The 27,225-nt window shown below is 41.5% G+C and overlaps 1 protein-coding gene and 1 long non-coding RNA gene across 5 annotated transcripts in view; one reads left to right on the top strand and one right to left on the bottom strand.

Annotated features, from left to right (window-relative positions):
- Positions 1 to 27,225, bottom strand: part of HECW1 (HECT, C2 and WW domain containing E3 ubiquitin protein ligase 1) — a 469,612-nt gene that overhangs the window by 397,036 nt on the left and 45,351 nt on the right. The gene's annotated exons all lie outside the window — the stretch shown is intronic.
- On the top strand, positions 15,955 to 26,749 carry LOC309845226. Its single transcript, XR_014301119.1, has 3 exons — positions 15,955 to 16,046; positions 16,320 to 16,468; positions 25,781 to 26,749. It is a non-coding gene; the product is annotated as an uncharacterized lncRNA (long non-coding RNA).

Here is a 27,225-nt window from a genome sequence, read left to right on the forward strand (position 1 = left end):
GCAGAGACTTGGTATACAGCTGTCTGGAGGCCGAGTTGTGGAATCATTTGATATTTGATCATTTCCTCCATGTTACGAAGTGCCTTTTTTAACCCAGCAAATTCCTGGGTAATAAGAAAGACATACAAAATTCCTCTCTATTAGGAATAGCATTAAAACAAGCTTTTAGTTGAGCACCTTTTATGTGCAAGGAGGCTTTTGTCTGTGTCCATGAGGATAAGCAGACAGGAATCCTGTCTGCAGGGACAGGGTAGGTAAGACAGGTACATAAAAGTCCCACAAATCAGGGAGTGGCAAATGCCAAAGAAAGATAAAAATAAAATGTTACCCACATTGGAAGAGGGAGGGAGAAGTCCTCCTGTACGGGGAGTGATGGGGGACCCAAGGAAACTTCCAGGAAACGAAGCGGGAAGGCAGAGGGACAGGAGGAATGGTGCCAGCAGTTGAGCTCTTCTCTGCATTCCAGACACTGCACAGAGCTCCATGACTTGTTTAATTCTCCCAAAGTTTTGCTGAGTAGGTGTGATTATTCTTATATCATTAGGGATGAAATTGAGGCTCAAGGGGTTTAAGTCACTTGTCTAGAGTCACAGAGCTGACAAACAAGGGACAGTGCCAGGACTGGGCTTCAGATTTGACTCTGCAGACTTAAAAAATTTTTTTTTCTTTAAATTCAATTTAGTTAACTTATAGTATATTACTCATTTCAGAGGTAGAGTTCAGTAATTCATCTGCTGTATATAAAACACCCAGTGCTCTATACATCATGTGCCCTCCTTAATGCCTATCACCAGGTTACCCTACCCTCTCATCCCCCTCCCCTCCAGCAACCCTCAGTTTTTTTCTTAGAATTGAGTTTCTTATGGTTTGCCACCCTCTGTTTTTACCTTATTTTTCCTTCCCTTCCCCTAGGCTCCTCTGTTTGGTTCCTTAAATGCCACATGAATGAAATCATATGGCATTTGTTCTTCCCTGACTGACTTATTTTGCTTAACCTAATTCCCTCTCATTCCATCCATATTGCAAATGGCCAGATTTCATTCTTACTGATGACTGAGTAATATTCCGTTGCATACATGCACCACATCTTCTTTATCCACTCAACTCTTGGTGGACATCTAGGCTCTTGCCATAGTTTGGCTATTGTGGGTGTACCCTGCAGCCTTTCCTAACCACATTATTGGGGAGATGAAATGATGAGGGGCTCATCCTGGCTAGAAGATAACACAGGGAGGCTGACAGGAGGGAAATTAATGAAAACTTGGGGAGGGACTAATCCAGCCCATACTGCTTCTTATATCAGGCTATAAAGTCATTAAGTAGTGGGAGCACATGAAATTTTGGGTTGAGAGGTAACATGATCAGAACTAAGTACCAGAAGAATAATTGTTGAGATCCTCATCACTGATGGTCTAATGAGGGGAAAGCTGGGGCTTGCTTCCAACCTGTTCTCCCAGCCATCAAGCCTCTTTGGGTGCCATTTCCCACAGAAGCTGAGTCACTCAATCTCAAATTGTAAGACGGTAGGATTAATTCCTTCAGGACCCACGGATTCTATTTTCTAGAGCAATAGTTCCAAATATTTTGACTGTCCTGGAAAAATGTTCATATGCAAGTCATAAAAATATTTGGATACAATTTCAGGAAATTCTAGAGAAGTGGCTCTCAAACTTTAATGTACTATAGAGAATAGCAAGAGAGCTTCTTTACAATCCAAATTCCCAAACTCTAGTCCCTAAAAGAGTCATCTAGGAGATCTAGGGATGAGGCCCAGGAACCTGCCTGTTAACAGATACCATCAAGGGATCCTAATGCAGGTGGTCTCTATACAAAGTCCAGAAACTCTAACCTAGGGGTCCCCTGAACCCAGGGGAAGAACCCCTGTTCTGGAGCATCACAGACACATACTGAAAAATGGCCCCCAAAATACAAAATCAGGATTGGTTCAGAGCCTCTCCCTACAGTTCCATTGTATAGTTCTGGTTGTAGCCTGTCTCTTTCTGAAAGAAATACAGCATAGAAAAAGAGAAGCTGGGGGCATCTTTTACATGAAGCACTCTCCCATGAAGCACTCTGCATGCAGTAATGGACTCCAGAATTGAATCCAAGGGTGCAAAAAGTCCACCATACTTTATCAGCAATTGGCCATATTTACCACTCTTTATCTGCAAATACCAACTCCACCTGGTAATCTCTTTTTCCTCCTCAAGGAGTACCTACGAAATAGGTAAACATTATGCTAAGAAAATACCATGTGGCTCACAGAGAAGAATTATCTAAAAGGTTACTCAGATGTGAGCAAGCCATTAACTGCTAAGAACATTAAGAGGAAATGTGGTCTGGTGGGCAAGGGGGTGCAGAAAAACCTTGAGACATAATTAGCTATTGAAAAGGTAGCAGAACCAAGAGACTCTTCAAATAAGGTATGCCCTTGAGAAGGAAAAAGTGACTGAAATATTAAAAACATTCACCCATGAAAGGTCTGCATTTATCAAAGCGAGTAGTCCATTGAAAGGAAATAAGTAAAATGCCACCCCAGAGCCTCCGTGACTTCTTTGTTCCACAAAAAGCTCCATGTTCTTCCCAAAATATTTCGTCTTACTTGCACAGAAAAGATAGAGCAAATATTAGTGGATTTACTCTGTCTATCCTTCACATCAGTTGCATTTTGGCAATGATTTGTTGTGCTTGTAATGAGCCTTTCATCCGAGGATTCCCAGTCTGCGTGGTGAAGGGACCTCCTCACCACCCACTTGAATAAGAATTAGCTAGCATTGACAGAGTACTAGATGGCTGAAATTCTGTCTTCAACATTCAGAAGGAATTTTTACTTGAAATCTAATGGAAATGTTCACAGTGAAATTCTCTCAGCTTTGCTGTCCATTTGCAAATTTTCACAATAAATTCTATGGGAAATGATATCAAGAAAACAAGAAGATGGGTTTGGAAGGCTGGGCACATAGGCACGTGTCCCTTCTGCTGCTCTGATTCTTAAATTGTGAGATGGGTTTATTAATATGCCTGATCACTTACATAAACATAGAACATCTTTTTTTTAATCAGATACTATATGATAAAAATTTCAATTAAATCGAACAAAATGAGACATGAAATTAAGCGTATTCCCTTCAAGTTGCTTTGGGGGCAGAGCAAACGTCAACTATTCTAAATCATTCTTTGCTTGCTGTCCACTGACAGCACTAAAGAGACATTTTGACAGTGTCCCCCATGTGTCAGTTAGTTGGTTGGAATAAAAACTTTGTGCATCCTGCAATTAAGAAACAAAATTCTCTAGATGTTCTTAGAATCTGACAAAAGAGAAAGTGACTTAGGATGGTGTGAAGTAGTGGCTGCGGTTCTTCTCAGCTCACACCAGAGCCTGAGCATCAGGGACCCTTGTCCTAGGCTGGGCTGGAGGGTTACTTCCTGGTCCAGTGTCCAGGCTGACACTGGGACAACACCTGGGAAGCAAAGTAGGAACTGGGGTCATCTCTGAGTTACAGTTTATTTTTTTTAAAAGATTTTTATTTATTTATTTATTTGACAGAGAGATAGAGATCACAAGTAGGCAGAGGCAAGCAGAGGGGGAGGTGGAGGGGGAAGCAGGCTCCCTGCTGAGCAGAGAGCCCAATGTGGGGCTCAATCCCAGGACCCTAAGATCATGACCTGAGCCGAAGGCAGAGGCTTAACCCACTGAGCCACCCAGGCGCCCCTGAGTCACAGTTTAGAGCAAGAATAGAACAGCTGCTGAAGCTAAGGAAGAAAGTGCACTTGGTGGTTAGCTGGCAACAAGGGTACCAATCTGAAGCCACCTACCTAAGACCCAGGAAACCCAGACTGATAAGGTTCCAGCTTCCTCACAGGGGATTTCCATAGCCCCTCCACTGCAAGAATGATGGCTCAGAAACTGGGGTTTTGCCAGGCACTGGGTATGAACCCCTTCCTTGTGCTGGAGAATTTTTATGCCAGCTTCCCAATCTTATATGAAATTCCAGTTATCAAGATTCAACAAGGATTACAGGCACCCAGGTAGCAGTGGGTATACTGTGTGTCATCACACCCTCAGTAACTTTATTTAATCAGACTGTTTTCCTAAACACATAGTTAGGAACGGACATCTTCTGGAGGGCAGCCTATGGTCACCGGATGCCAAGGGAGCAACAACCCATTTCGACACTATACATTTGATGGTCCAGAAGTAGACCAATCGCTTCATTCCAGGAACCAGACAGCAAAACCTCTGTGCCCTGCTCAACATTCCAAGTGGCCCTTTAATTTTCCTCCGGCTCTTTGTCTTTCCTTCATGCAGGGGTGGGAAGAGTTTGTTTTTATGTAATCCTTCAACCTAACCACCCTCTGCCTCTGCCCACCCTACCCCATCCTCTGGGAATGAGAAGACTGGTGTCTTCTTTCTTTCTCGGGTACCTCCACCCCATGCCTCACTTGCCACAGACCTGAGAATGCTTCCCAGGTGGCCCAGATATGGCTGGAACATTCTCAGGGTGGTCATTTACATCTGAAAGCTGGGGTTTGCTGTCTTTGTTAATGTTTTTCCCCAGAAAACCTGAGTTTCAGATTATATTTTACACAAAATCAAAATATATGGACAACCAGAGCAGCCCTAGTGACAAAGGGATGAGAAATCTGAGCTCTCCTTTGAACCTGAGACTTCCGTGGACACAGCATGAGAACAAGTGCCTTGCAGGGTTAGGAACCCAAAGCAGTGGGCACTTAAAGACACAGTGAGGGATTTGACAAGGGCAAATAAAACAACCCTGAGGGAGGGGGGTGGACTGGTCTAGCTGTTTGTGTCCTACAGGCTGCTTATCCATTCCAACCTGGGAGGAAAAGCATCCCTTTCAGTGAACACATGGCTTTCTATGAAGACACTGCTGTGTCCAAGGATTCCTTATAATGTGACCGAGAAAATAAGAGTGTTTCCCAACACCTTGTATTCCTTTGAGCCTCTTATAAAGAGGGCAGACTTCTAATTGTCACATTGGTTCCCTGTAGGGATCTGTGCCAATTAAGAGCATTCTGAGTGCCGGGGGAAGGAATGGGGGGGAGGGGCAGGCACTAAAAGTCTCATGCCTCTTTTAATTATTTACTTTCCTCCAACCGAAAGCATGCTATTAAAAGTGATTTTGAACATGAAGGAACACATTACATTCAAGTGCACTTAATAATAGTTTAATTAGTACATAAGTATAATTTGACCTGTTAGACTGCATATAAATATTGCTTTAATTAATACCCAAGTCAGATTTTACTTGTGTGTATGTATGTGTTTGTGTATGTGTTTGATGTCAAACAGACATATATGAAAGGGTTTTTATGGAAAAAAAAAAATCTCAGAAGCTCTAAAGCCCAGTGGTAGAGTTGTAGAGATTTTTTGTTTTTTTAACTTAAAAGCATAAGTAACTCAGTGACTGAGAGTCTTGTATCTGCTTAAATATTCAACTCAGTGAAACTTAAAGCTCATCAGCACATAACATTAAACTAATCTCAAAAGCTGTCAGATGAAATACCAAAAAGCATTTTATTTTTATTATCTATAAGTGTCATCTTACTGAAAAGATTTCCTATAATGCAGCTGACAACAGGGAGAAGGGATAAGAATGCCCAACCCTTTGAGGGAGATTCTATATTAAACACTTTCAGGTCTGGTCGTTTATCATTCACAGGCAATTCTTCAAATTTCAGGACTGTAGACTTTTCTAGGATATGAGATAAAACTCCCAGGAGGGGGAGAAAGGATTTTCCTTCATTGCTTCTCATACATCTTCTTATATCATTGAATTATATTTTCTGAGACTGTCTTTTCCCACTAGATTGTCCATGCAGAGCTCCTAAGTGTCCTATCCCTGGAGCCTAGTGGATTTGCTGAAAGTGTGATGCCTGAAATCCAAATGTTCACTCGAGTTTTGAACAAGACCTAAACAAATTCCAGAAAGAGACACCAGGAAATAAAACCTGAGAATGAGATCTTATAAAACAACAGACCAGAACTTAAATGTGTGTGTGTTTGTGTGTTTGTGTGTGTAACTAGTGATTCTGAACAGCAAAACACTTTGGTGGAATTACATTTCCCATCACTCACAATAGTTTTGGAATTCCTTGACTGTCAAGTTGGAATCTTCATTCCATGCAGAATAAAGTCGGGCACTTTATTCTTTTATAAATCTACACCCTTATCTTATTTTTGTTTTAAAAATTAAAATGTGAGGGACAGAAGAATACCGCTCAAAGCACATGGGTTCTCCATGTTAGCCCTCTCCCATCTCACCCACCATGTGCCCCCATCGACCTTCTGTAAGAAGGCAAGACTGCACACCAAGCCACGCCAGCCTCGCCATCTCTAAGAGGACACTGGTTCCATTCATGTCCTGTAGCCACCTAACCTACAGTCTTTCTTCCCTGTGTGCAAAAGGACACTTGCCCTGCATACATCCTTCCCTGGTCCTACTTCCAGGTGAACCCATTGTCTGGTTCCCTCGGGACCAGTGCCCTTGCTCTATCTTCACTGTCACCCATCAGCTGGGCCACTTTCTCTCTCAGGGCTGTTGGAACCCACTTAATGGAGTCCTCCGAACTCTGCTCTTGCTCCCCAAACCAGCCTCCTGGCCTGGCTGCTCTGTGACCTAACGGCTCTTCTTTGGACAAAATAATGCTCCTTCCCCTAACACGGCTGACACAGCTGATTTAAAATTCAGGCCCTGTTACCCCTCCGAGGTTGTCTTCTGCCATCTAACCTCTGTATGTGTGCTCCCCATTTGGGGCTTTTTTACAAGCTGTAATCTTCTGGTGGCTGACTCTTTTTTTTTTGGTCTAAACTAGTTGGTGTGGATTTCTCTTACAACCAAGGGCCCTAGTGCATCTATGATCAGAAACGAAGCATGTCCCCTGGAATGAACTTCTGTCCAGAGAGTTCTGATGGTGTTCAACAAACAAAATTACTTTGTCTCCATAATCTCATGGCTCTGAGCTATCCTGGAGGATCAAAAGCCGCAATCTTGTCAGGCAGGGAGTTGCCCCTTCCTGGGCATGGGAAGTATATCTAGATGGGAAGATAAGAAAAAAACAGTAAAATGTAATTTTGTCAAGGAGTGTGTAAGAGCGGTGTAAGGAATAGCAAAGTACTAGCCCCTAATAATTAGGTCCCTAATTTTTTTCCTGCAGAAGTGGAAATTGGGCTTTGGAAGTAAGGAAGCCTAAATTCTTTTTCTGGGCTTTGCCTAGACTGGCGGTTCGTCCTAACTCAGGAGGTGGGCAGAGGACGGGGTGCTTCTGACCATTCTCCATGGCACAGGACGACCCCTAACATCACAGAAGTGTTGACTCAGCCCAAAATAATAGTGCTCTTCATGAAAAACCCTGCTCTAAGTTCTATTTTCCCTCTTGACTAGTATTATCTTTATTTCCAGATTCTACATCACCAATCATTAAAATATGATGGAAAGGTAACAGAATTAGTAACGCACATCCTGAGTCTTTCTTCCTGCTGTGAAAGCAACAATGAGTAACACATGTCATGACTCCTTGTAATTACCCAGTAACGTAAAATGAGGGGGAGGCAATGATTTTTTTTTATTAATTTTAAATATACAAGCGAGCCATGAATACATCCTCCTGCTAAAACAATGGAAACATCACAGATAAAAGTCAAGTTTCCCTAGCAACCACCCTCCTTTGCCCTCTGAAGTAGACTAGATTACTAGACTCTCAGTTTATTCTCAGCTTGGTTTGTATCTTTCTGTAGTGAACAAAGGGCCATTTCCTGCCCCCCTTAAACCACTTATTTCACCAATCTGGTGGGAGTAAAATAACATCCATTGTTGCTTACCTTGCATATTGTTAATTACAGGGGAAACGGAGGATCTCTTCATATGTTCACTGACAGTTTCTCGTTTCTCTAAGAATGGCTGGTTCATTTTCCTTGTCCGTTTGTGTCGGTATAGGAATTGATTAGGACCCCACTGATCAGGACCCTAAGTGCTTTGACAAGTATATCCAGATGTTGCAGGTGCATTCTCCCAGGTCCTCCTCGCCACTTGTGTTTGTTTTTATGTTAACCTCCTTTAGACGGAAGCTTTCAATGTTTTGCTAAGTGTCGAATTTGTCAAGTGTTTCCTGGAATGGTATTGCTTTTATTGTTTTGTTTAACATCTTCCCAACTCGGTGACTTCTAAATTCCAAATTGCAATTCCTTCTTTTAGAATAAAGGCTGCTGCCTGCCATTCAAACAGCTCCGACGAGGCCAGGTGCTCAGGATGTAGGTCCTAAAAACCCAGCCACCCTCAGACATCTGCACCCAGAGTCTAAAACCCACCAAGTCCCAAACAAATCATTGACTTCCCTCTGGCCACAGACTGCTCCCCAGTGACCACCCCCCTCACCCTGCCAAGGTATCTCTGACTCCTCCCTTCCCTGACTTCTACATCTGCCACCAAGTTCTTTCTATCCAACTCTCCAGGGACCTCCACTTCTCACCCCTCTACACGGTATATTGACACTTATCAATATATAGAAAGCTGTCAGCCCCCTTCCCATTGCCCACCCTCTCCTCACAGATTCACAGCTGCCTCTCAACTGACACTCCTGCCTCCAGTCCCAGCCCCCCATAGCTCATCTCCCACCATGCTGCTGAAGAGCCATTCTCAGAACCTGAGTCTGATTCTTTAATTCTTCAACTCTTTAAAGCCTTTCAGTTGTTTCCTCTGAATGAAGGCCAAAGCACAACAGAAAGTGTTCTGATGGCTTTGCCACTGTCTACCTGCCCACGCTTATTGCTGGCCACCACCCTTCCCTCTTTCCCTGTCTCCAGCCATACTGAGCCACATGTGGAGCTTTCATCTCTGCCTAGAACTTTCCCGGGCCACCCCTACACACCCTCTCAGGTACATGAAGTTTAGGCCTCAGACCCCAAAAGCTGCCTTACCTGACCCTATCCTCCACGCCCCTCCCAGTCTCAACGAAGTGTCCCTCTTAAGCTCCTCCCAAGGCCCTTATGCTCACCTCAATCTAGGCACAAATCAAAATATTCAATAATTGTGTTTCTTGTCTGTCTCTCACACAGGCTGGATTATCAGTGTGGTTTGAATTAGTAATATTCCCTTATCTGAGGAACACTCTGAAATGTGATCTTCATGCAACGTAAGGTGCAAAATATAGGGGGCACCATGCAAAAGCAAAAGGGGTCCAGATCCTGCTCTCCATACTTGCACACAATTCTGCTTACAAAGATAAACTAGTTAGAAATTGACAAAGGACAAAATAGAAATGTATCTCATGTAGTATGGCCGGGAGGGCAAAGGAGGAGGAGTAACTGACTGCTGGTAGGGGTGGAGGGGGGGCATGTGATGTGTGAGTATTCAGGAGTCCTGCCTTTGGAGTGTGGTTACCTGGTTTGAATCCTAACTCCGGCATTTCTTTACTGGCAGATAACTTGGCCTCTCCGAGACTCAGCTGTTTCATCTTTATAGTGGGATGGGAGTCGATCACCATAGTACCTGTTTCTGAAGACTGTCTAAGAATTAGATGAGATAATGGTAGTAACACGCTTAGCATACTAACAGTAACACTCTTAGTGCTAACCATAAAGATAAAAATAAATGTTATGACCCACTATTATAGAAGGAAGAGTGGCATATGAGTTAAGACTTAGGTCATGCAAATTTTATGGAGATTAGTTTTTTAACTCCATAACCCCTTAACCTTCTTACCGTTTCCTCCTAAGCACGTATTTCCTAAAAATTGTCTATCAGCCTCACTCTCCCCATGTACTCATTCCATCTCCTTGTGGGTGCCTGTTAGAATGTCTTCCCAGGTCCTTCTATAATCTGAGTATCTGGACCTCTCCAAGCCTGTCCCCATTTGTAGTTGGTCAATCGTGTGCTCTTAAAATTCCTATCTACCTGGAACCTCAGGGTGTGACCCTATTTGGAACTACGGTCTTTGCAGATGATATAACTAAAGATCTCAAGAAGAAATCAACCTGGATTTAGGGTGGACTCTAAACCCAGTGACTAGTGTCCTTATAAAAGAGGAGAGGCCACAGCAACACAGGGAAGAGGGTCATGTGAAGACAGAGGCAGAGACTGGAGAAATGCTGCCATAAACCGAGGAACACCTAGAGCCACCAGGAGCTGGGAAACAACAGAGGCAGATTCTCCCCTAGAGCCTTTAGAGGGAGCATGACCCTACCTTCACCTTAACATTACATTTCTAGCCTCAGAATTAGGAGAGAATCAGTTCCTGTTGTGAAAAGCCACCAAATTTGTGATAATTTATTACTAGGAAATGAATCCACCATCCCATCAAAATGTAATAACACAGGGTCCTTCTGAAACATCCTACTCTGATCATGTCTCTTACCTGCCTAGCATCCTTCAGCAGCTGCCATAACCCCTGGGAGGAAATGCAAATAGTTCAGGCACGGCACACAGGGTCCTTCCCACTGGGCAATCTCTGAGCTCTTTAGGTGCTTCTGCCATCACACTTGGCCAGACGCTCCCTGGCCCCACACCCTTTGCTTGTGCTACTATTCCTGGCCCCACCGCCTAGCCTGGCATCTGGCAGGTCCTACGTCCCTCTAAGATCAAGAATTTAAATGGACCCTTCCACTCAATGACCAGAATGCTTGCAGAACAGTTAAGGTCATTCACTTTAATTCCTCATTCCTCTCGAATGCCCACAGATTCCTGTCACACTTTCTCTCAAGTCACTAATCATCTATAATAATCTATAAAGGTTAATCTGAAGTATAAGAGATGATCATATATTACAGTATGAATTAAGCAGTTACTAGCAATTTTTTTGATATACGGAGGCTTTTAAACGTGACTAATCACTACTCTTTCTAAAAGGATCAATAATAATAGAAATTTGGCTCAGAGGTCAGCTTTTCCAGGCAGCCTTCCCCCACTCATCTCTGCCTTGCTGTTGATTAGGTGTTTCTTCTAGAACTAAATAACACTTTATCCAAGGCAGATTCTAACTTAACGTTTACCATATTAAATCCTTCTGATTTGTCAGTCTCCTTCACCAGACTGTAAGGGTTTTGACCATGTCCCACTCATCTTTTTGATGCAATGGCTATAACTGCTTGAACCACGTGGGGGTGCTTATAAGCACCGGCTGAATAATTGAATGAATGAGTGAGAAAGGAGTTAGAAGGGAGGTCTCCCTCTGGAACCTAGAATCTCAGCACATGCCAATGCCTTGTAGCATGCTTTCTTACCTCTGGCGTGACTGATGGATGGACACAGCCTCTAACTTTATTTGTCTGACTATAAAGCTCATGGCATGTTTTCATAACTGCTGGCATGGCTGATTGATAGGGAGACCATTGCCAAAAAAGTTAAATAATTACACTGCATTCACAATGTCTGTCTATGGATAAAAAGCCCCAAAGAAATGCAAAGAAGGATACCCTTGTCCTTTTCAAATGCACAAAGAGTAAAAATAAAAACACTCTAATGTCCCCAAAGTAATCCAAACTTCACATAATGTCTTGCACTTTCTTTTAAGGGGTGTGTGTGTGCATGGAGTGGGGAGGGGTACAAGGAGGGGGAGAGAGAAAGAGAGAATCTTAGGCAGGCTCACTCAGCCAGGAGTGAAGGTGGGGCTCAGTCTCAGGACCCTGCGATCAAGATCTGGGCCAAAGTCAAGAGCCAGCCACTTAACTGACTGGGCCACCCAGGCACTCCCCAAACATCTTACACCTTTATGGATAATCTATTGAGTTGGTATTAATGACTTATGATGAGTGAAAGAAGACTGACTGTCAGAGGAGACCGTACCCACTCACACACACACCCGCAAAACCCATTTCCTTGACATTATTTTCTAACTTTATGATATATACTCAAACGTAATTCACACAGAGTACACTATAACTAGAAATTTCAGTAAGGATGGGGCACCTAGGTGGCTCAGTCGCTTAAGCTTAAGTGGCTGCCTCTGGCTCAGGTCATGAACCAGGATTCTGGGCTAGAGCCCCACATCGGGCTCCCTGTTCAGTGAGGAGTCTGCTTCTCCCTCTCCCTCAGCCTGCCACTCCCCCTGCTTGTGCTTTCTCAATCTCTGTTAAATGAATAAATAAAATCTTTAAAAAAAAAAAGATTCTTTTTCTCCCTCTTCTTCTGCCCCACTCCTGCTCACCCTCTTTTCTCTCAAAAATAAATAAATAAACAAACAAATAAATAAATAAAAATAAAAGAAAGAAAAGGAAAGAAATTTCATATAAGTGGCTACTAATGTGTTTTAGAAAACTCCAGCTGTGGACATACAAACCTTTGAAAACAGGAAAGAAAACACACACACACACATATACACACACAATAAACACAGATAGTTCCATAATGCACTGTAGTCACATGTGAAATACCTGCCAGTGAAAAGCTAAAATCTTTCATTTTCATTATTCATTACTGAGGGACTGAAAAGCCCTTACCATTAAAACTGAACTTCCAGCTAAACGAAGTTAAGGCATTTCTCAAAAAGTGGAAAGGTTCTAAGGGAGGGGAACAGTTAAGAATAAAGGCAGGTATATTCCCAGACTCACAGAGGGGAGGGACCTATTCTTCCTTCTGCCCACACCAGGGCTCCTCACTCCTAAGAGACTTCCCTGGTCAATGAGCTGTTGTGATGACGTGTGGCCTGCGTGACGATATTCTAAATAACGTGCCAGTTAAGTGCTCTGCCACATTTGGCATCTCCTCTAATTCTGGAAAGAAGAGTCTGTGCCCACTTGCCCTGCGCTGCCCCTCCTTAGTCATTCCTGGAGACCTGAGCTAGGTCAAGGTTGTAGCCATGGTGCATGGCAGGGGTGGGGCTGGGGGGGGGGGGTCCACGGCCCCCTCAGCTTAATCTGCCTCACAGAACTTCACCTCCAGTTCAAAAATGTATTTTCCTGTTTTGTTGTTTATGTACCTTTTGTAAGTTGGCTTGGTTCTTTTTCTTAAGTAATTGAGGCAGAAACAAATAAAAAAAAAAAAACAATAAATAACAAATGGCAATGGAGCAGCCTTCTTCCCTTTCTTTCCCCCTGCTGCCATGTCTCCTACCCACCGGGAAGAGATGTCGGCTCCCCCAGCCTGATTGTCATCGCCCAGCCTGATCCGCAGCCTCCCCTTCAGGGAGAAGGAGAAAGCCAGAAGCATGTGGGGGGTGTGGGTGACCCTGGCTGGTTCCCTGGGTGACTGATCTGTGGCCTGGACTTTCCAGTGGAAGTTCTGAAGATTGGTCCTGGTGGTAGGAGGAACACAGACAGAAGCAGAACCTGCCTTCGACCCTACTCTTCACAGCACCTTCTTCTAGACAGAACAAGGGAGGTGGCTGGCATACAGACAGGAACGGAGGATGTGTGTGTGTGTGCATGTGCGCATGGTGTAGTGGGCAGGCACACCCACGTGCAAGCTGATCAGCCCTAACCAGGTTCTCCTTTCCCTGCATGGTGTATGATCCTCCCCAAGAAGAAATGTGGTGGAGTTTGCATTCCCTTCTCCAGTAGCTTGGCAGTAGAGGGAAACTGTTCTGGAAACCAGGCTGGCTGTTTTCACTGGGAGCCCTTGGCACAGACAGGCACAGCAAAAGACTTCTGAGACTCGCTCCAACTCGTCTGTACCACTGCACTTCCAGTCCCCTCTCCTGCCTTTGCTGGTCAGGGTACAGGGGCTGAGGCTGGGTTGCTTCTGTTCAGTGAGCATAACAGTCATGGTCGCACACGTGGTAACACACGTAAGTGACCCTTCCCCCTACAGCTAGTGTCACCTTAAGCAAGTTCCTTAACTCTCTAACACCCATTTTCTTCATCTGTAAAATAACAGGAATAGTTGCCTCCTCACAGACTTGTTGAAAAAATAAGCCAAGATGATCTTGTAAAGTCAGTTAGAATAGTGCCCAGAACATAATAAGTGCTCTATAAATTAGGGTGCTATGACTATTTGTAATTATTATAGTGATATGGGACCTTTGTTTGTAGACAGCACTAACACAGCACACAGTGGCAGTGGCATCCCTGGGCTCTCCATGTGAGACCTTGCTCAGTCTTCTTTTCTCCCAATGACCTCTCCCGGCTTACTACTTGGAGTGGCGTGAATGGCTGCCCCTCCAAAAGAGATGTCCACATTCTAATCCATGGGATCTGTGAATGTGACTCTGTTTGGGAAATGGGTGCACATGTAAGTAAGTCAAAGATCTTGAGATGAGGCGATCATCCTGGACTGTCCAGGCAGGCCCTAAATCCAGTGACAAGTGCCCTTATAAGAAACAAATGGGAGGAAAGACCCAGAGAGAAGAAGGCACACGGCCATGGAGACACAGGTCAGATCTGTGAAGCCACCAGCCAACAAAGGCCTGGAGCCACCAGAAGCTAGAAGAGGGAAGGAACCAATTCTCCCAGAGCCTCTGGAGGGAGCACAGCTCTGCAACCTCTTGATTTCAGACTTCTGGCCTCCAGAATAAATTCCTGCCATATTAAGCTGCCAAGCCCCTGTTAATTTGTTATGACAGCCTTAGGAAACTAATATGCTTATAAATAAGTTTTAAATGATCTCCTACTTATTTTTTAATTTCTTTTTAAATTTCAGTTTGTTTGCTAAAGCAAAATGAGAAAAAGTGTAGCAACAAGTGATTCAATAGTCAGGTAAATGTCCTAATCTATAAATCTTGATGTTCACTGAAGTGGAGATCCAACTGTTTACGGTATTAATAACATGCAATCATTTTTTTTCTTCCTCCATCATTTATGAAGAAAGAGAGATCACAGAGCAAGTGACAGATGTTTCCATGACATTTGCATATTTGAGAAAGACAAATGGGCTGCCAAAGGAGAAAGATGATGAAAAGCACCAGCATTTCCCAAGGAATTAACAGGAGATGGATTATAGCTGCACTCATAATTTCAAGGACACAAATGCATACAAGTAACATGACAGACAAACTAAGTGTAGAAACAAACAAAGGGAAATAGGGCAAGGAAAAAAATGAAAGGGAAAAAATTTAACCCATAAGCTTAATTAGGCAAGAATAATAGAATCATTGAATCTCAGTGACACAGAGACCCCAGCCGTCGTCTAGTTCACCCTCCAACATAATGAAAGCGGTAATCACCTTCTCAGTACCCACTGACAGTTATTATTCAGCCTGTGCTTGAATACTTCCAGGAACAGGGAGTTTACTACCTCACAAGCCTGCATTACTGAAAGCTTTATTGAAATACCTTTCTTAGCCAGAGCAAAACAAAATATATCTCGCCACTAGTGTTCGTTCTTATTTAAGAGCTTGACACAACTCTTGCATTTCTTCTCTTGACAGATAGTCTCCAGCTCTGTGCTATGAGCCAGGCCCTGTAGTGACAAGGATCTAGAAACCCAGGAGCAAGAATGCTCTGACAGCCGGGCCAGGCACACGTCACACGGTGGGAGGCAGGCAGTGAGCAGACAGGTCCTCTGCTGTGCGGCTCACTGGGTTACAATGTGATATCTGAGGAAGGGATTCACAAGGAGGGCTTTCTGGTAGGATGACCCATGAGCTGGGTCCTGAAAGCTGATTAAGTCTCAGCCTAAGGAAGGGTGGGGGGGGGTGTGGGGGGGATGCAGGGAACATCCAGGAGGAAGGGGATCCAGGCTTTCAGTCATGAAGTCAAATATTTTTGAGCCCATCTAATAGGAGCCAAACATTGTTTTATTTGCACAGAGGAGGCACAGAGAAGGAAAGCTCAGCAACTTTCATTCTTGTAGAGGACACAAACAATAAACTATATCATTGACGACACAGCCAATATACAAAATAAATAAGAAAATATATAGTACATCAGTATGATGTACTATCATCAGTAGGATATACATCATCTGTATGTTGTACTATCATCTGTATGATGTACATCAGTACATCAGTATGATGCACTGATGACAGGTACAATGGAATAGAATGCTGTAAAGCAGGAAAGGGGTACAGAGAGTGCCTGGGGTGGATGGGCTGAATTTCAACAGGGCGTGCCCAGCTGAGCACAATGAACCAGGCAAAAGCCCAAGGAAAGGCAAGTGCTACCTGTTCTTTTCTCCACGCCCCCAACTTGACTTCAACACATCTGATGGTGTTGAACCTACCTTCTCTCCACCAGCCCTTCTCATTCATAGGTCAAGCCCAAAACTTAGGGATATGAATGTCATTAAACAGAATAAAGAGAAAATAATTCTATCAACAGCAATAAAAAAAAAAAGGTCATCTCAAAGTACAGTACCATAGGAACATGCCAAAGGGATTCCTTTCAGAAAAGTGACACTGAAATTATTCTGTCACTTATTCCCAGTCAGGACCCACAGATCCACCTGGACCTCACAAGAGAGACATCTGCACTGGGCCTCACACAGTCACGGTCCTGCCAGTCCCTTCAGCCTAAGGACACACACACCCGGCACCCACATCCCCTTGAGAAACCTGGTGATTCAGAGGGAGAAAGAAGGTATAGAAATGAAGGAGATATAAGTTCTAAAAATTAAATAAGGTAATTAAATTGAGTAAGGGAAAAACAAAACAAATGAAATGGGAAAAGGGACAGAAAGGTGGGTCAGAACATTCTGAAGCACTGAAATTCATGGAAAAAATAGTTAAAGGTTGCTGATGTAAAATTTGACAAAATTTTATTGGTCTTTCTGAGGTAACCAGACAAAATGGCATCTTATGTGGAAGTAGCCATTATAATTGCTAAAGAAATTTTGGGGGAATTAAAGAAAATCAATGAGATGCATTAAAAGCATTTTAAATGTTCAGTAATTAACAGTGTTGTCCTGTACAGAGGTTGACAGATCAATGGAACAAAAAGAAGTTCTAAAAATAAACCCTAATAATACATGTAAGACTCTGTGATTGATAGAAGTTGTATTTCTGAATAATGGGGAATGGACGAATCCCTCAAGAGTTGTTCTAAGAGATTTATGGAGGAAAACTATAGCTTTATCTTACAAAATTAAAGTTTAAACACTGAAACATGAAAAAGAAATTCATTAAAGTAATACTAACGGGTAGAGAGTTACATCCTGTTGGGAGTAAAGGTGGCTTTTCTTTTTCTAACCATATGGGCTAAAACCTGAGACCATAAAGTGAGGGACTGAAGGCTCCGACTACAGAAAGAACAAGAAATGCTTTGTCTGAAAAATCATCATAAAATCCAAGAACCAACAACAAACTGGGGGAAATACTGAAAATGCATAAAAGACAAAAGTTGGTGTTGCTTACAAATAAAAAGTATCTCAGATTATAAAACAAACAAGTAGACATGTAGATAATGGGCAAAGGTCTCCAAAAATCAGGAAGTGCAGACAGACAAAAGCATATATGAAGCTGCTTCATTTTACCAGTTATCAAAATAGCTCAAAGGAAAACAACAGTTGCATTTTCCCATTTATAAATTGGCAAAGATTTTAATAAACGATAAAATGTGACACTACATTTGTAGAGATAACAGAAGTGCTGATTTTCATATTTGTTGGAATTATAAATTTATAAAAACTTTCTAATGGAATTTCTAATTTAATTCTGGCAATAAAGATCAAAAACCTTAAAACTTTGCATATACATATACCCAAGTTCTACTTTTAGGCAATTTTTTGAATGAAACTAACAAATCTGTGTGTAAAGATTTAGCTAGAAAGACATCAATGTCAAAGTTACTTGTGTTAGGGAGAGATGGAAGGTTAAATAAACTATCACACTCATACAATGTAATGAATGTTTAAAGCACTGATTCTCAATGTATGGTCCTTAAGCAGTTCCAACATCATCTGGGAACTTGTTAAGAACACAGACTCTCACCTTTCCCAGACTTACTGAATCACAAATTCCCCAAGGTCATGCCCAGCAATCTGTTTTAAGAAATGTTCCAGGTAGCTAACCATAAGGGACTCTCAACAACAGAGAACAAACTGAGGGTTTATGGAGGGAGGTGGCTGGGGGATGGGCTAGATGGGTGAAAGGCATTAAGGAGGGCACTTGTTATGATGAGCATTGGGTGTTATATGTAAGTGATGAATCACTGAATTCTACTCCTGAAAGCAATATATTACACTAAATATTAACTAACTAGAATTTAAATCAAAATTTGAAGAAAAAAAAAAAAGGAAACATTCCAGGTGATTCTGATGCACACTATAGTGTGCATCTCATTTACTATATGAATCTGGGTCCTAGGAGGAAAGAGACAGGACACTCAAACTGAATGGTTTGAATAATTTTTAAAAAGGTAAGGTAATTTTATGAATTTTACAAAGGTAAGTAAACTACAAGGGTGGTACGGGATTCTCAGACTGTAACAGGGGGGGTGCATTATTATCCCAGGAAGGGAATGCCTGACCAGAGTCCCAAACCCCCCAGTAGTCCCACAGGGTAGCAGGAATAGAATAAATACCCTTGCCTAGCTCTGCTTCCCCTCTCTGGTCTCTTCGGGTGCTCCTCACTGAATGAACCCAGAGGGCAGGGGAGTCTCTTTTGTGCCCTGTAGCCCACTCCAGCCAAGCCCTGGGTACAGGCAGGATGAAAGGGCAGGAAGGTTTGGAGGGGCAGAGGAATGTACACAGCACTTGTAGCCATAGAAAAAGAAAAAGATTATGGGGAATGATGTTCATATGCAAGGTGTTTATGAAATACCACATTTTGATTTTTAAAAAATGTTTAAGTTTACTTATTCATTTTTGGTAATCTCTACACCCAAAGTGGGGCTTGAGCTCATGAACCTGAGATCGGGTCTCATGTTCTTCCAACCGAGCCAGCCAGGTGCCCCAAGAAGGATCGTATTTTTAAAAAGCAGAATATAATCACTTTTTCATTAAAAAGTGTATATCATACATAGTTTGTTTACATGCACACATATACAGATAAAAAACTACTTGCAGGACACCTACCAAAGTATTAATAGTAGTTACTTCTAGATTTTGAGATAATGGGTAAGTTCTTATAACTTGGTTCTTTTTGCTTCTCTTTATTTGTTACTTGATTCTTTTGACTTACCTATATTTTCTAAAAGTTATTCAATAACCATGTAAGATGAAAAGTTAAGGAACCACTCACCAAATCATGAATAAAAGAATCTCAAAATTAGAAAACTGCTATATTTTCCTCATACCTTAATTGTTTATTTTTCATAATAATCACCCATATTGGGTACCTGGGTGGCTCAGTTGGTTGAGCAACTGCCTTCAGCTAGGGTCATGATCCTGGAGTCCCAGGATCAAGTCCTGTATTGAGCTCCATGCTCGGCCGGGGGTCTGCTTCTCCCTCTGACCTTCCCCTCTCATGCCTGCTCTCTTTCATTCTCTCTCTATCTCTCTCTCTCAAATAAGTAAATAAAATCTTTAAAAAAAATAATAATCACCCATGTTTGGTCAACATGTATTGCCTTTTAACTTTAAAACATTTTGGAAACAATGTAGCTAAAGAAGGGGTAAATGTAGTGGCTAACAATATAATTAATATTGCCTAATAAACATTTCTTAAGAGAACACTATGAATACAGCCCTGGCACAAAGCGCTTCCTAACTTAGCGCTCACAAGAAGCTTCAAAGATGAGAGTTCATTACTTCCACTGTATAGCTAAGAAAACTAAAGCTCTGGTACATGAAAGGTACTAGTCTCGGACTTCGTATCAGTGGGGGAGCAAAGACTCAGTGCAGACTAAGACTAAAATCTGAGCTCTATATTTCTGCAGATGTGAATCAATTTTATTTTGAAAAGAACATATCAATTTAATCCCTAAAAAAATAAACCCTGTGACAGAAAGATTCACTGCACAATATCACACAGCAGGTTATTACCTAAGAGGGAAGCAATGGTCTCACATGAATTATTATTATTGACCTAATTATTGTAATTTCTTTAGAATAATATATTTAATAATAATTAAATGTATTATTATAAATTATAATTTAATAGTGTACTCAGAGAAGATTTGTATAGCAAATATGGAAACATTTTAAATACTCTAGTCTTAAATAATACAGCCAGAAGAATGAATCTGCTGATAAAGTATTTTCTGAGTGTTTGAGAAAAGCTACTGGAAAGAATTCATTTTTAACCATGAAATCTTTGGAGTTTATAGCTGTTTAATTCAAACCACTGTACCTGAAGCAATACCTCCCACAACTTTTAATCTATCCTATATTGTTTGACTTATTATACTTTATTGTGTTTATTAAACTTATAGGCTGAGTGGTACTTTTTGTGCACCTGACCCTCTCATTTGGAGGGAAACTCCTCTGAAATAAAGATGCGTATTTTATTAGTATTGGTTTCCACAATGACTAGAAAAATGCCCAGTTTCATGAATGGGAATGCATCAGTCAGGACAGGCTAAATTAAACTGTGATAGCAAATAATCAGCCTAGATCTCATCGGCTTAATCCAACGAAAATTTCTTTTCTGAATCGCACTACCTCCCAAACCTTGGTCAGTAGTAGAGGTCTGTTGATCAGGAATAGACACTGATGGTAGTTTCAGCTTAACACATGCTGTCTGGATCACTTCTGTGTAGAAGGATAATGTGCTAAATAAATAGCCTCATAAATCTTAACCTAGAGATAAGACATTTTTACTTGCACCCTTATTCCACTGGCCACTCGAAGTGACATGATCATGCCTAACTTCGACGTGCAGGAAAGTACAGTCCTTCCTATACCACCTAGAAGATGAAATACAATGGCCATCTGAAAGACTGCCATAAAATGTTTAAAGAAGGAATCATACGGTTATTAGTACTCATTAGATATTATTTCCTCACTGATGGTGGTCTGCTATGTCAGTTTCTTTTTCTTGAAAATAATTAAAAGAAACACAGAAAAAGATGGTTTTATACATCTCCTTGACATTACAGTTGTATCACTGTTGAAATATCTATTCATTTTATCTCCTATGTGTGGCAAATTCATACTTATTATGTATTTTATTCATTAGTTTCACCTTTCCATAGGTACAAAGATGAAAGCAATAATCATTGATTAACAATGACCGAGAAGAAAGGTGAGAGAAGAAAGAATGGCTTGAAGACATCCCATAATTAATTCACTTGATTCAGTGAATATCTATGCAGGGCCTGCTCTGACCCAGTTTCCTAAGAGACTCTGGAAGCATGAAGATGACGAAGATATAAATTCTGGCCTCAGGCTAAAAGAAAGTACACCAAAATGTTTTAAGAGTGTTATAATGAATAATTTTTTCTTCATATGGTAATTTTTCATATATTAGACTTTTGTTATCATGTGTTCCTTTTATAATTGTGCTAAAAGGTAATTTTTAAAAATCAGCTATCTTTTTCATGAGAGTTCAGAATTGGTGTATTTTACGTTCCCTAATTAAATGTCCTTAGTACTTAACTGCAGCTGTCTAGCTGTCATAGGATTCCTTCTGGATTTACTGTTTTAAACACTTCAACAAGAAAGGGACAAGTGACATGGAGTTCCTTGCCACTTGAAGTGGCTTCATCCATGAATCAAAGACATTGAACATATGACTTTCCCGTTCATTCATAAATTCACTATTATACCTGTGAGATTGTGCTGGGCATACAAGGATGGCAAGGGCCCATCTGAGCACAGCAAGCCAGTAAGAGCAAGAGTTTCTACCAAATGCACTCCATAAAATAGGCATCCTTGTATCCCATGATAAATGCCTGCCAGGTTTTTTTAATAATTTTTTAATTTTTTTATAAACATATATTATTAGCTCCAGGGGTACAGGTCTGTGAATCGCCAGGTTTACACACTTCACAGCACTCACCATAACACATACCCTCCCCAATGTCTATAACCCCACCACCCTCTCCCTCCCCATCTCCCCCTGGGCAACCTTCAGTTCGTTTTGTAAGATTAAGAGTCTCTTATAGTTTGTCTCCCTCCCGATCCCATCTTGTTTCATTTATTCTTTTCCTACCCCCCAAACACCCCATGTTGCATCTCCACTTCCTCATATCAGGAAGATCATATGATAGTTGTCTTTCTCCGACTGACTCATTTCGCTAAGCATAATACCTTCTAGTTCCATCCACATCATCGCAAATGGCAAGATTTCATTTCTTTTGATGGCTGCATAGTATTCCATTGTGTATATATACCACTTCTTCTTTATCCATTCATCTGTTGATGGACATCTAGGTTCTTTCCATAGTTTGGCTATTGTGGACACTGCTGCTATAAACATTCGGGTGCACATGCCCCTTTGGAACACTACATTAGGGTAAATACCCAGTACTGCAATTGCTGGGTCCTAGGGTAGCTCTATTTTCAACTTTTTGAGGAACCTCCACACTGTTTTCCAGAGTGGTTGCACCAGCCTGCATTCCCACCAACAGTGTAGGAGGGTTCCCTTTCTCCGCCTCCTCACCAGCATCTGTCATTTCCTGACTTGTTAATTTTAGCCATTCTGACAGGTGTGAGGTGGTATCTCATTGTGGTTTTGATTTGTATTTTCCTGATGCTGAGTGATGTGGATCACTTTTTCATGTGTCTGTTGGCCATCTGGATGTCTTCTTTGCAGAAATGTCTGTTCATGTCCTCTGCCCATTTCTTTTTTTTTTTTTTAAAGATTTTATTTATTTATTTGTCAGAGAGAGAGCGAGTGAGAGCGAGCACAAGCACAGGCAGACAGAGTGGAAGGCAGAGTCAGAGGGAGAAGCAGGCTCCCTGCGGAGCAAGGAGCCCGATGTGGGACTCGATCCCAGGCCGCCGGGATCATGACCTGAGCCGAAGGCAGCTGCTTAACCAACTGAGCCACCCAGGCGTCCCTCTGCCCATTTCTTGATGGGATTCTTTGTTCTTTGGGTGTTGAGTTTGCTAAGCTCTTTATAGATTTTGGATACTAGCCCTTTATCTAATGTTGTTTGCAAATATCTTCTATTCTGTCAGTTGTCTTTTGGTTTTGTTAACTGTTTTGTTTGCTGCACAAAAGCTTTTCATCTTGATGAAGTCCCAATAGTTCATTTTTGCCCTTGCTTCCCTTGCCTTTGGTAATATTCCTATGAAGAAGTTGCTGCGGCTGAGGTCAAAGAGGTCGCTGCCCGTGTTCTCCCCAAGGATTTTGATGGATTCCTTTCTCACATTAAGATCCTTTATCCATTTTGAGTCTATTTTTTTTTAAGATTTTATTTATTTATTTGACAGACAGAGATCACAAGTAGGCAGAGAGGCAGGTGGGGGGCGGGAGGGTAGACAGGCTCCCCACTGAGCGGAGAGCCCGATGTGGGGCTGGATCCCAGGACCCTGGGATCAGGACCTGAGCTGAAGGCAGAGGCTTTAACCCACTGAGCCACTCAGGCCCCCTTGCCAGTTTTTATTTAGAGGTGTTATAGTAGTGAAAGACCAAAACTACAATTTAATGCTTGCTGAATACAAGAATGTATATGTGGTTAAGTCTATCAAATAGCATGTTTAAATTGATCTTCACATGTTTACTATACAAAGTATTTAAAAATATATATTTATAATTCTTTTACCAAAGTAAACTTTAATTTCTATAAACACTGCATAGTCATTTTTAACAAGCTCATTTCTTTTTTTTTTTTTAACTTTTTTTAAGAGTTTATTTATTTATTTGTCAGAGAGACACAGAGAGGGCACGAGTGGGGGGAGTGGCAGGAGAGGGAGAAGCAGGCTCTCCACTGAGCAAAGAGCCCAGTGAGGGACTCAATCCCAGGATCCTGGGATCATGACCTGAGCCTAAGGCAGACACCTAACCAACTGAGCCACCCAGGCATCTCCAAGCTCAAATTTCTTGTCATATACATTGCTTTTCCATGTTCACTAATTTCATTCTCTGCTTTTCTATGTGTGCTCTTCATGTTTTATTCATCCAGAAAATGTGTCTGACAAGCTCTAAACCATTATTGTCCCCAAAGTCTCCTTTGTTCTTCCCACTTTGTTGCCATGGATCCTAACCCTCTTGGTGTGGGCTCTGTTTATTGTTTGTTTAAAACAATTTCACTTCCTTGAGGATATCTGAAAGAGTTGTTAAATTTGATAGCAGTATCTAGCATTTCCATAGAGACATTTACACTCATATGCAGTTTTATAATTTCTAAGGACTTTCCTATCTGTGATCTCATCTGGTAGAGCAAAGGACAGGTTTGTTATCTTGAAGGTTATGTTGCAAGGTAACCGGTCACCCACAGGCTGTTCTTCAAGAAGTGCATGGATCCAGAGGTGCCTGGGGGGCTCAGTTGGTTAAGTGGCTGCCTTTGGCTCAGGTCATGATTCCAGGGTCCTGGAACCAAGCCCTGCATTGGGGTCCCTGCTCAGCAGAGAGCCTGCTTCTCTCTTTCCCTCTGCCTGCCTCTCTGACTACTTGTGATCTCTGTCTGTCAAATAAATAAATAAAATCTTTTTTTAAAAAAGGGGGGAGGAGGGAAGAAGTACCTGGATTTACAGCATGCTTTGAAAGGAAAATGCAGACTCACTAAGTACTGCAAGGTACAAACTGGGGGTACACTCTGTACCCTCTGCAGGTCATGTAAAATATAAACTTGAGGACTGGGGAGAAGTACCCAGGTGGATTCAGCATGGTCGGTAATGTTCTGGCTCTGAGGTCACATATCTTCTTTGCATGTCTCACATGTTAATGATTTTTAAAAGAAAATGAAAAGACAACCCCTAATATTTCTACAGAGAATTACTGTTATTTCACTATGTAAGAAACATTACCCCAAAAATGCACCTAGAACCTACCAATAACAGAAGCTGTAAGAACAGAGACCGCACTAAGACTGGCCTGGCCTCTGATTGAGCCTCAAGTAGGAAACACCACGGCTTGGGTTAAACACTCCTGCTTCCTGTCCTCCAATACAGGGAGTTCTTAAAATTTCCTCACTGATGGCAAACACAAGAACTGCTTCTAAAAATACTATCAGAATTGAAATGTAATTCAACTTACATATCGGGATTAACGATACTTCTCCAAAGAGAAATTGCTTTTCTTAAAAACTATTAAAAGACCATGAAAATATTGAAAGTAAACATCTCATTTATCTTAATAGCAAAAAGCAAAATATATAGGGGTGTACTTGGAAATATCCTATGCTAATGAAACAGTAAATAAGGATCATTTTTTTAAAAAGATTTTATTTATTTATTTGACAGAGAGAGACACAGCAAGAGAGGGAACACAAGCAGGGGGAGTGGGAGAGGGAGAAGCAGGCTTCCTGCCAATGGAGAGCCTGATGCGGGGCTCGATCCCAGGAAGCTGGGATCAAGACCCAAGCCAAAGTCAGACGCTTTAAAGATTGGGCCACCCAGGCACCCCTAGGACCATTATTTTTTTTTTTTTTAATCTCAGTTTTCTGTGCTTTAAACAGACTCTAATTCTCACTACAATTCCAGGAGGTAGCTATTAATGTCCCATCTGGACCTAAGGAAAACGAGTTCAGGTAATGGAGTCAGCTCTGAGATGCCACACTACCCCTAGCAGAGTCAGGCCAGCTACCTTTATTTTTCTCCAAAGCCCTCCCATGCCCCACTGTCCCTCAGTCAGCTGCTCAACCCGGGCAGAGAAAACTGAGATGCTGCCAAGGACATTTGATCAGAATGTCAAGTCATCTTCCTTCCCAGGTAGGAAAACTCAATATTAAAAAGAAATTTTTTTTTTCCAAAGAAATGTACAGATTTAATGTAACTTCTGCCAAAATCCAAATGGGACTTTCTTTTTGGGAAAAGAGACCTTTTGTGGCAGTTTCCCCAAAGTTCACTGAAAAGCATAAAAAAGGAATGAATGCATGTGCTTACCTCTGCTCTCTCCTTCCAAGCAGATGAGATCGCAGACTTTAGAAGCAATGAAGTTACAAGAACAAGGAAATACAAGAGATAATGACAATGAATGAGAGATAATATACCCACCCATTTTTGAACAATGGATGGTAAAGGGGAACATGATTTAAAACAACAACAACAGATGTCAAAGAACTAGCCCAAAGAGACAGCAGTCAGCAGGAAACAAGCCAATTCACATCACAGAATCCCAGAAGGTTCCAGAACTACAGAGTAAAAAAGAGGGGGCCAAAAATAGGAGACAGTATCAATAGGGAAGGTTGACTTTCACGTCCTCTTCCCCCACCCCACAGCAATATGTAAAAAGTTTATCTTCAGAAGGAAGTTTTTAAAAGAAGCTCCAGATTACAAGGCACCAAGTACAGAAGAGGGGAGAGGTATATCACTGAACTGAGTTATGCTGACCCCTGCCTGATAGAGCTCCCAGAACTCTAGCAGTCAAGCTCAAACCCACAGGCAGGAGTCTGGAGCTTTCTTTTCCAGGAGAAAATGACCAGCCCAAGGAAAAACACCTATAGATATGAGGATTGGAGGGCTCTTTCAATGAAGTAAGGCCCACCAAATTGATAGACTAAACCTCATTCTTAAATAGGACCAGACCACCAAGGATGACCATATATTTGCTGACAAGCTTGTAGGACGAAATAAAGAGATTAAAATAAACAGACATGTTAAAAGAATTTGAAAGAAAAAGACATCAAGGAAAAAAGAAAACTAACAGCAAGGGGAAAAAAGTAATGTCATATGAGTTCATCCATGAAACCAGAACAGGAGTCTGTAAAAAAAAAAAGCGAAAAAGAGTAACATAAAGCTCTTAAAATTAAAAATGAAATATTTACTTCACCACTATACAATTCTTTTTAAGCCAGTTGGAACTTTAGTTCCAGAATATTATGATACTGTTCATTTATGTCTCTTATTTTAGGCTGTCTTTTATCAGAGTTATATTAAAATTACTCCAAATATATGTTTTAAAACACATTTTGGCTAATCTAGGAGATTAGTAGCTTTGGCATTTAATACTGTTCCGTGTATGCACTGACTTTCCTTTTGTTGGTTCTGCATTGTGATGGATTTTAATAAATAGTGTACTTCCTTAAACATTTTTCCAGAAATACTGGATTGATAGAACATTCCATGATACTGACATGTCACAAAGTATATTCTTCTGTATGGCTGTGTACATACTGCTTTGTCTACATGTCTACATGTCTACTCTTACCTCACAGTCCTGCTAATTGTTGTTCCTTTGTCACCAGGCAATTAGTGAAGCAAATGAGCTATTTGATAACACTATTGGTCTCTTCCATCTTTTTTAAAAATTTAAATGTTTCTGAATTGTTTTCTTTTCCTATGAAATTATAACATATTGTTAGGATATGTCTATGTGTGTATCTTTTTCAATATTCTATATGGGCTCAGT

This window comes from Mustela nivalis (assembly GCF_964662115.1).
Source record: "Mustela nivalis genome assembly, chromosome: 12".
Classification (NCBI taxonomy): Eukaryota; Metazoa; Chordata; class Mammalia; order Carnivora; family Mustelidae; genus Mustela; species Mustela nivalis.